Source organism: Vulpes vulpes, unplaced genomic scaffold (genome assembly GCF_048418805.1).
Source record: "Vulpes vulpes isolate BD-2025 unplaced genomic scaffold, VulVul3 Bu000000738, whole genome shotgun sequence".
Lineage (NCBI taxonomy): Eukaryota > Metazoa > Chordata > Mammalia > Carnivora > Canidae > Vulpes > Vulpes vulpes.
The window spans coordinates 481,072-491,089 of NW_027325680.1; the positions used below are offsets into that span (position 1 = coordinate 481,072).

At 40.1% G+C, this 10,018-nt stretch overlaps 1 pseudogene; it reads right to left on the reverse strand.

The window, feature by feature from the left end:
- Positions 1–8,392: 8,392 nt before the first annotated feature.
- On the reverse strand, positions 8,393–9,761 carry LOC140596583 (tubulin alpha-1A chain-like; annotated as a pseudogene).
- Between the last annotated feature and the right edge of the window lie 257 nt (positions 9,762–10,018).

Sequence of the window (10,018 nt, forward strand, 5' to 3'; positions counted from 1 at the left end):
ACCCAGGGATCCCTATCCTAAAGATTTTAAGAGAGGCCTAACGGCACGTGATTTCTCTCTCTCCCTGTGCATTTTTCATGAGTGGTAGTATAACTTGCAATTAGGCCAACACAGGAAATATTATTCCATTTTGGCAAAAGCTTTTCTATTTGTCCACAGGGAAAACACAGTAGAATGTCCACAGTAAACGAACTAGGGGTGGTGGAAGGGGAGGAGGGCGGGTGTTGGAGGGGAATGGGTGACGGGCACTGAGGTGGACACTTGACGGGATGAGCACTGGGTGTTTTTCTGTATGTTGGTAAATTGAACACCAATAAAAGTTAATTAAAAAAAAAAAAAGAATGTCCACAGTAAACATGTATTTAGCACTTGGGATGTGCCAAGTACTGTGCTGGACACTTATATACAACACCTCCTTAAATTTTCCCAATGGGTCTCTGAGATGGTTTTGTCTTTTAATTTCATGTGTCCTAGAGGTCAGCTAGGGCCTCCTGATTCTCATCTCTGATTTCCTTTGGTCCATAGCCCCATTTATACAGCCATTGAGACATAGGCATCTTCCACTGTACAGTTTCTGTAGATTCCTAATAGGTCACTGGCTCAGGCATCCCTGTAAGCCAAGCCTGGTGTCCTCCTGTGCTGTATCCCTTACAGCTGTTAGTTTTCTGTTGCTCTTGTAGCAAATTACCATAACTTTAGTGGCTTAATGCAACACAAATCCATTCTCTCTCTCTCTCTCTTTTTTTTTTTTCTTCAAATCCATTCTCCTATAGTTCCAGAGGTTAGAAGTCCAACGTGGGTCTCACCGGGCTAAAACGAAGGTGTCAGCAGGGCTTTGTTTCTCTCTGGAGGCTCTAGGGGAGAATCCGTTTCTTGCTTCTCCTGGCTTTTCAAGGCCGCCCACATTCCTTGGCTCACGGCCTTTGCTCCAGCCTCAGAGCCAGTGACAGCAGGCTGAGTCCTCATGACACAAACCTTCCTCTTCCTTTGCTGCTATGTTGTTCCTTTTTCAGCACCCTTGTGATCACTTTGAGGATCACTTTCATCCTGGATAATTGCTTTATTTCAAGGTCAGCTGATTAGCAACCTTAATTCTGTCTTTAACCGTAACTCTTCTTTGCATGCGACATAGAATACTCGCAGGTTCCAGGATGTATACGTTTCTGAGGGATATTGTTCTATCTCTCACAGTGATTTAACCTGTTAGTGAAAATTGAACTCCTTTGCTGATCTCTATTAATAAGCCATCTATCTTAAGTATATCAGGAGTTTATTCAGTTTGTTGAAGGCTAAAGAAGTTGATGATTATACTCCTTCTTTAACTCTTTCTCTCTTTTCCCTTTCTGGTTTTATTGATAAATTTCCCTCCTTTTTCAAACCTGATAGTTCTTCCCATCTCAGCTCCTGGAAATCTCTTTCTCCTAGTAGCCAATGAGCTACCTCAAAAAAATCAATCAATAAAAAATAAAGGAAGTTCAGAACAATAGAGAATCTGTCTTGACAGAAACATTATGAATATGTTTTTTTGCCATCTCATATTCACCCATTTTTCAGATTAACAACAACAACTGGGACTGGAGAGATCAGTGATGCACCGTAGACCATTGGTTCTCATCTGGGGATGATTTTGCACCCAGGGAATGCTTGGTATTGACTGGAGACATTTTGCTTGTCACAACTAGGGGAAGTGGGGTGGTCTGATTTGTAGAGTCAAGGGATGCTACTAGATCTTTCAACCCACAGGAGAGCCACTCAACAGAGAGTCATCTGATCCATAATGTTAGCAGTCCTGTGGTCGAGAAACTCTGCTGGAGACTATATGGCTACATGGTGGATCTGGGTAAGGCCCCCCCGGTGCCAGTCAGTCCCGGGTCTGACAGGTAGCTGTGGTTCCAGAGAAGAAAGAGGACACTGTGTAAACTTTTAACTTTTCTTAGTTGTAAGATTATTGTATTTATTTGAAATGAATTGTGTTCAGGAGATTTGTAAATATCCAGAATGCAATGTTTTGCCCATGTTTGGTGTGACTTCCAGATTTCTTGGTAGTACAATGATTATTTCTATGAAATAGCTGCAATACATGTTTCTTAGAAGAGCAGCATAATTTGTATGCCTTTAAGATTAAATGTCTATTTTCCTCTCTGAATTAAACCTTTTTTCCTTGAATTGGAGGTCAATGAAGGCCCTCATTGGTGGTGTCCCTGGGTCAGCTCTTGGAGCCGTACCTCTCATTTGGGAGGAGTGTCTTTCTGGAAATGGTGAAGACAAATGAAGTCAAAAAATAATTAGGAAGCGGAAATGCTGACCTGAACAGTGCAATAAAAAATAGCCAATATTCATGATCCATTTATAGTGAACCAGAGGGAAGGCCCAAAGCATGGAAAGAACTGAGAATTGTTTTAGGTGGGTCATAGAGTAAACCTTAGGTAAGTAGATATTAGCTGTAGGTATACTTCTGCTGATTTCAAATACCTTTCATACCCATTTTGAAGAGAATGTTGAAGGGAAGTCTAGAATTTAGAGGTGCAAGACCATCCCTTTGTCTCAGACAAGCATAAATCTCACTATCCTTAATTGTGTATTATCTTTTATATAATATAGTACACTTCAAAAATGCGATTATGATATTCTCATACTTAGTTCAGACAGAAGTGGTGCTTTGATAGAAGCAAAGTGTGGATGGAGATTATGATTTTATGCTGATTATGTATTTACAGCACATTAGTATTTACCTAGCAATTGGTGAGTGCTTAGATTTTGTTATTTTTCTAAAAATCATCACTAAAAAGAAAAAGCCTTTCTTTCCTCCTGCTTTGCCCATGTAACACATACACAAGCACCTATTGTGCCAATAATTGAATTTACTGCTGGAAGTTATTAATGATTTCATTGTCTTAGTAGCATCCTTCCATGTCATGTTCTTACCAATCAAAAATAATTGGTTTGGAAGCTAGGGAAGCTATTGTGTGGGGGATCCTGTTGTGTGATATATCTGGCCCCATAATTTGACTTATTCCCATTGAGTAAAATCCTTTGAGATCTATAATACACAAGTTGTGAAAGAGAATGTTTTCCAAGATATATTATTAATGCTAGGAAACAGCAGTTGTTTGGCAATCAGGAGTTTTATTGAATGTCTCTTTGCATAACAATGTGCTGAGTACTTTGGAGAACATGTGTGAGCATCAGTATATGATTTGTTCTGTTTAAGAGAATGTTTTCAACTCTAGGAAGACATTTAAACATGAACATTTTCATATAAGTTTAAGGGTTAAATTAAATATGAGAAAATAGTTGTGATCAGGTCTCATTGCTGGGCACTCGGAGTCTCCTAGTCACATCTGAGCTGTCCCACAGAGTCTCAAAGTCCTACTAGTTTTTATGCTTTATTTTAGCCCTAATCTTCTATTGAATGGATACAGAAGACCTTTTACTTTTATCTTACGCATATTAACTCTATGTCATTTGTATTTCATTTTGTTATTCTATACTGCCCTTGCTTGTATCACCTTATATTTATTCAAAAATGAATTGCCAGTAAGTAGAAAGGAGTTTGAGAATCATCACAAAGTAAAAAGTGAAAGAGTTGGTTACCTGTCAAAGGAAATAGGTTGAAGTATAAACAAGATACAGAGTTCTAATGATCATGATAAAAATGAAGAATCCTTTTTGAGGGAAGGATGGGGAGTGAGAAAGGAGAGGAGGTAGCAGTAACATGATTCTTATATTTTTAGTGACTCTTCAAAATGTCAGCTTTTTAGGATTAAAAGGTAGCATGCCAGAACTTCTCTTTTGTGCCAGTTTTTTAAAGATTTATTTATTGAGAAAGAGTGGCAGGTAGGGGAAGGAGCAGAGGAAGATGGAGAAGCAGGCTATCCATAGAGCAGAGAGCCTCATGTGGGGCTTGATCCCAGGACCCAGGTCAACCAAACTCCCCACTGAGCAGGGGGGCCAGTGTGGCCGGATCCCAGGATCTGAGATCATGACCTGAGCTGAAGTTAGATGCTTAAGTGACTGAGCCACCCAGGTACCCCTCTTCTGTCCTAATGTTCAGAAATTTCTTCAGTTTTCTAATGCTCTACTTTACCAATGTGCTTTCAGGGTGAGCTCTTTGAAGAGATGGAATAGAAGTGTATTTCAAAACTATAGTGCCTTCAAAGTAGGAAAAGGTCACATTAGTGAACACTTACTCAGATTCCATTATTTGACAGGAAACTTCTTCGGAATGTAACCAACTGTCCTTAAAATACCATAGCAGGTATGAGTTACCATAGCAAATATTAAATACCTTCATCTTTACTAGTTTATATTGACTAAAATAGAACAGTCTTCGAGAAAAGTTTTATGACAATTGGTCCATAGTTTTGTGATATAAATGTGGGTATTGGGTTATATCAGCAGTTAGAAAAAAATCTTAATTTTTATTTTCTGTTTAATCCCATTTCACCTAATTATAGAAAGTGATAAATGCTATGAAAAAGTAAAGCATGAAAAAAGGGATTGGGTATTAAAAGATAGGGTGCATTGCCTGAAATTCTAAATGGGGTAGTCAAGGCAGGCTGCATTAAGAAGGTATCATTTGATTTTAAGTTGCAGAAATGTGGGGAGATTGGCCTTGTGGATATCAGGGGGCATGGAAATCAGGGAGACAGTTAATGAGGTCCCGAGGTGTAAGAATGCCTAATATACTCAAAGAATAAGAAGGAGGCCAACTGTGGCTACAGACAGAAAGGATAAATCATAGGAAGTGTAGTTATGATATCAAATTGGCAAAAGGAGGACAAATCCAACAATTTTATAAACCACCATGAGTATGCTTTGGCTTCCACACTGCTGAGGTTTGAGAAGAGAAGTAACATGATTCAATTCACATTTTAAAATAATTTTCTTTTTCTTTTCTTTTTTTTTAAGTATTTTTGTATATATTTTTTTTTATTGGAGTTCAATATAAAAAGAATTCTCCGATTGCCCTGCAATCTTGTCTGTGGGATCCAGACAAGAGATGTTGATTTGGACAATGATGTAGAAATGGTGAGAGAAGTGATCATATTTGGGATATCTCCTGAAGGTCAGAGGATTTGGGGATCAATTGGACAAGGATATAAAAAACAGAAGGATAGAAGATGCCACAGTAACTGGAAGGATAGGTAGAGTTGCCATCCCGTGAGAGGGGAGAAGGTGAAATTGGCAGGGGGTAAGGTCAGTAGATCACTATTGTTATGTTATTGTGTTGTGTTATGACATGTTGTGTGGCAGCAATTTATCAGACACCTAGGTGGAGGTATCCAGAAGGGAGTAGATAATAGGTGTCTCTTGTGGAGCATGAAAGTCTGAGGAGGAACCTAACATAAAGCATGAAAGCATATAGTTGGTAATCATATTTTTAGACACAGATGTTTCTGTGGTTTAGATCTTACAGGGTGGTAACAGTAAGAAAGTTCCAGTACCTTTTAGAATACTGTTTTTTAACAGTGCTAGATTGTGATTTGCAATAGAGAGATTTCTGAAGAATCTTTATTCTTTAGCAACAAAAAGAATCCTCATGCATTTTTGAGAGAAAAATTCTACTGTAGTAGTAAAATATAAATGAAAATTTAGGCAGAATCATTGCCATGCCCTATACTTAAATACTTATAGAGATGTCATGTTTTCTGTGAGATCTTGGATTAGTGGGGATTTGCCACTCTTCCTCAAGAACCATGCGTTTAAATGCCACATCATAGTAACTGAGGTCACTACTTGAACTAAAATAAATTAAAGCTTCTAATTGGTTTCTAAATTACTTGGTTTAATCTCTTTATAAATGTATTATAAAATAAATTATAGCACTTGTTAAAAGTAAATAAATAACCAAGCAATCTTTGACTTCCATAGGATGCTATTGTTACAAGCAGTGAAGTTATGTATATGCTTTTTTGCTTTTTTCCTGTTTTGTAACTAGAACACATCTTAAGTGCCTATGGAATTTTAGATGCAATTACCAGAAATCCAATTAAGATGCTAGAACAGTAAAATTTACAGATGAGCTTAAAAGTACTTAGCTCTAATAGGGAATTAGTTATAAACCTCTCTGTTAATCATTACTGATCATGTGTCTTTTGAAATGTTACCAAGTATGGTATTAAAACCATAGACAGATCCCTGGGTGGCACAGCGGTTTGGCGCCTGCCTTTGGCCCAGGGCGCGATCCTGGAGACCCGGGATCGAGTCCCACGTCGGGCTCCCGGTGCATGGAGCCTGCTTCTCCCTCTGCCTGTGACTCTGCCTCTCTCTCTCTCTGTGACTATCATAAATAAATAAAAAAAATTAAAAATAAAAATAAAAATAAAACCATAGAATTCACAATTGAGCTCTAAAAGTTACTAACAAGGGAGTTATCCAACAAATGTGATTACAGAATTGACTAGCTGTTGAAATATTAGTAAACCTGCAAAAAATATTTTCACAGCAGGAAGTACGAGTGTTCTTTTGCTTAGAATCTGTACTACTTCGTACCAGAAGAATTGAACATGAGTTTAAAATAGTTGTATAGCCAGTAAGTCTTGGTTACAAACCAATTGTATTTTAAAAAGTCTTTGTGTATTGTTACAAATACACCATCTATACATTTATGTTCGCTAATGATTCAAAAGCATCACCACACTCTATAATACTTAATGAAATCCTTTGCTAGTTAATTCCACTGTGAGTGAGCAAGTACAATAGAGTAAGAACGCTGCTTAAAAAAAAAAAAAAAAAAAGGTTATGGAGCCAGAATTGGTAGTGGGAAGTAGCATTTTTTTTTTTTTCATTCTCGGTACGTCTGCAATTTCTATTTTCATGAGAAATTGAAGTGGAAATGGTAAGATGCTGATAGAATCATTGTTGCTTGGGCATTTCCAGGCAGATTAGAAACCCAGGACGTACAAAGCAGAGCTGTAGTTTTGAACTTCAGATTTACTGTCTGATGAAATTGTTGGGTTTCTACATCTTTTATTGTAGCATAATATGATTGTACCATAAATATTTTTAGAGACTTAACTTGGTTGATTGTGATTTATACGATGAACTAATGTATGATTGATATTTGTGTAAACAATTTAAACTAGATTTTTCCCCCCTTACTGTGATGGTTCCTTGTATATATGGCAAATAAAGGACTTGGGGAAGATCTATTTCTGTTAATCTCTACACTGTGCTTATAGTGTGGTAAGAATAGGTATTGAGGACAGGGTGCTTAATACAAAGTACATACACTGCCTGCCCTCATACACTGCCTGTACTTAGTAGGAGGAGGCAGATGTGCTGCTGAGAAAAAGGCTGAGTGGGGGAAAGAAGCAGGATGAACATAATCATCAAGGGTAAGGCAGGGTTGGAGAGTTCTAGAAAGAGCATGTGCTAAGACTTTAAGAGGAAGCTTGGACTCTCTCCTGAATTGGAAGAAGGCCAGTGAGAAGCAAGAAGGTGACCAGCAGAGCCCTCCAAGGTAGTGTAGAGAGCCAGGAGGGCCAGGTCATGCCACACCCCCCCAAGAGCCAGGAATTTACTCTTCCTACAGTATCTTCATAATCTGGGTCTGGTGGTGGAAGCAACAATGTTTTAATTATTATTGGCATTGTTAGTATATCTTGTTTTCTGTTTTTCCAGACCTCTTGCTGTCTGGAGGTCTGTGTGTAGAACTTGGCTGGTGTGGGGTTAGTGTGAATGGCAGTACCAGGCACGATGTGTTAAGTGTGGCACCTGTGGCACAGAAATGAAGTGTGTCAGTCATTTGCAGGAATGAGAAGTCAACAGTGAAGGAAGAGGAAGATTCCATATAGGGAAGGAGCTCAGGCTGTATCTTCGCAGACGGTCTTGGAAGAGGTGCTACTGCAGTGGTTCCGAGTCTGAGCCTAGGGTCACGTTGGATTCCCAGCCTGCTAGCTTTGCAACCTTGGAGGCATCCTTCACTGTGAAACATCACAGAGCCTATTTTATTAGGTTTTTCTAATAAATGAGATAATACATGTAAAGCACTTAACCCCAGGGTGGCATACCTAAGCTTACTGAAATTATTAGCTCTCATTGTTGCTCCTATTACTTTTATTATTTGATTAAGTTGGTAACAAGAAGGGTGGACAGGCACAGAATAATTAATGTCTTGGAGATAAGAATATGCATTCATGATAAATAGATCAGTAAGCGGGATACAGGATTCATGTAGAGCAATATTAGTAGATAAGACTAGAAAAATAGGATGAATAGAGGTTTTTTTTTTTTCCATTTAAGACAGAGAGTATTTTATTCAAACCCATCAGAGAAATGGACAGCTTGGGTCTGTAACAAAGCGTTGTGTTTTAAAGCACAGATCAGTAATTGTATATGAGAGTATACTCTGCTACATACAAATTAACTGATCAGAGCACAAATTTTCAATGTTCAAAACAGAATAAGTTGCCCTGTAAAAGCAGCACCTTTGTGACATTTTTAACTTTAGCATTCCTCTCCTTCTTCTTCACCTTCTCCTTCAACAGAACCCACACCAGCCTCCTCATAATCCTTCTCCAAGGCAGCCAGGTCCTCATGGGCATCAGAAAACTCTCCTTCCTCCATGCCCTCACCCACATACCAGTGAACAAAGGCATGTTTGGCATACATCAGGTCAAACTTGTGGTCCAGGTGAGCCCAGGCCTTAGCGATGCCTGTCTGCGTGCACATAGTTCGCTGTACTTTGGCCAGGTCTCCAAAAGGTACCGCAGTGGGGGACTGGTAATTAATGCCCACTTTGAAGCCAATACACTTGGATGGTACACTTGATCTTGATGGTGGCAATGGACGCATTGACATCTTTGGGAACCGTGTCACCACAGTACGGCAGGCAGCAAGCCATGTATTTACCATGGTGAGGGTCACATTTCTCCAGCTGGCTCAAAGCATGTGTTGGTGATCTCAGCTACAGAAAGCTGTTCATGGTAGACTTTCTCAGCAGAGATGACAGCAGCATGTGTGGCCAGAGGGAAATGGATGTGAGGATAGGGTACAAGCTTGGTCTGGAATTCTGTGAGATCAACATCAAATCTGAGGGAAGCAGTGATGGAGGACACAATTGGACCTATCAACCTATTTAGATTCGTGTAGGTTGGGCATTCAGTATTGAGGTTGCTATGACAGATGTCATAGATGGCCTCATTTTCTATCATGAAGGCGCAGTCAGTGCTCCAGGGTGGTATAGGGAGTGAGGATGGAGTTGTTGGGCTCAGCTGCAGCTGTGGAAACCCAGAGGGGGTTAGGTTCAGGTAAATGAAGAACTCCAGCTTGGACTTCTTGCCATACTCGAGAGATGTTCCATCAGCAGGGAGGTGAACCCAGAACCAGTTCCCCCTCCAAAGCTGTGGAAAACCAAGAAGCCCTGAAGACCTGTGCAGTGGTCAGTGTTTCCGAATTCAGTCCAAGACAAGGTCAGTGATCTCCTTGCCAGTGATGTAGTGCCCTCGGGCATAGTTATTGGCAGCATCTTCCTTGCCTGTGATGAGCTGCTCAGGGTGGAAGAGCTGGCGGTAGGTGCCAGTGCGAAGTTCATTGATGACTGTGGGTTCCAGGTCAGACACTGCCCTGGGTACATGCTTGCCAGCACCTGTCTCACTGAAGGAGGTGTTGAAGGAGTCATCTCCTCCCCCAGTGGTCTTGTCAATTGGTATCTGGCCATCGGGCTGAATGCCGTGTTCCAGGCAACAGAGCTCCCAGTAGGCATTGCTGATCTAGACATCAGCCTGGCCAATGTGGATAGAGGTACATTCACACATAGTTGCTGCTTTGCTGCTGCTGAGCAGATGGTGGAGAGGAGGAAGAGAGGTTGTTGCTTCTCATAGCGCAACTGTTAGGGGGTCAATTAAGAGAACCTAAATATTGATATTTTATTGCTTATATCACAACCTGGCATGTGCAAACAGCAATTCTGGGTTTACTCACTCAACAAACACTTCAAGTTCTCAATGCCACCCAACCCTCTGCCCTCTGTCCCCACTTCCATCAGCTGGGCATTTAACTGTCTGCAAAATTG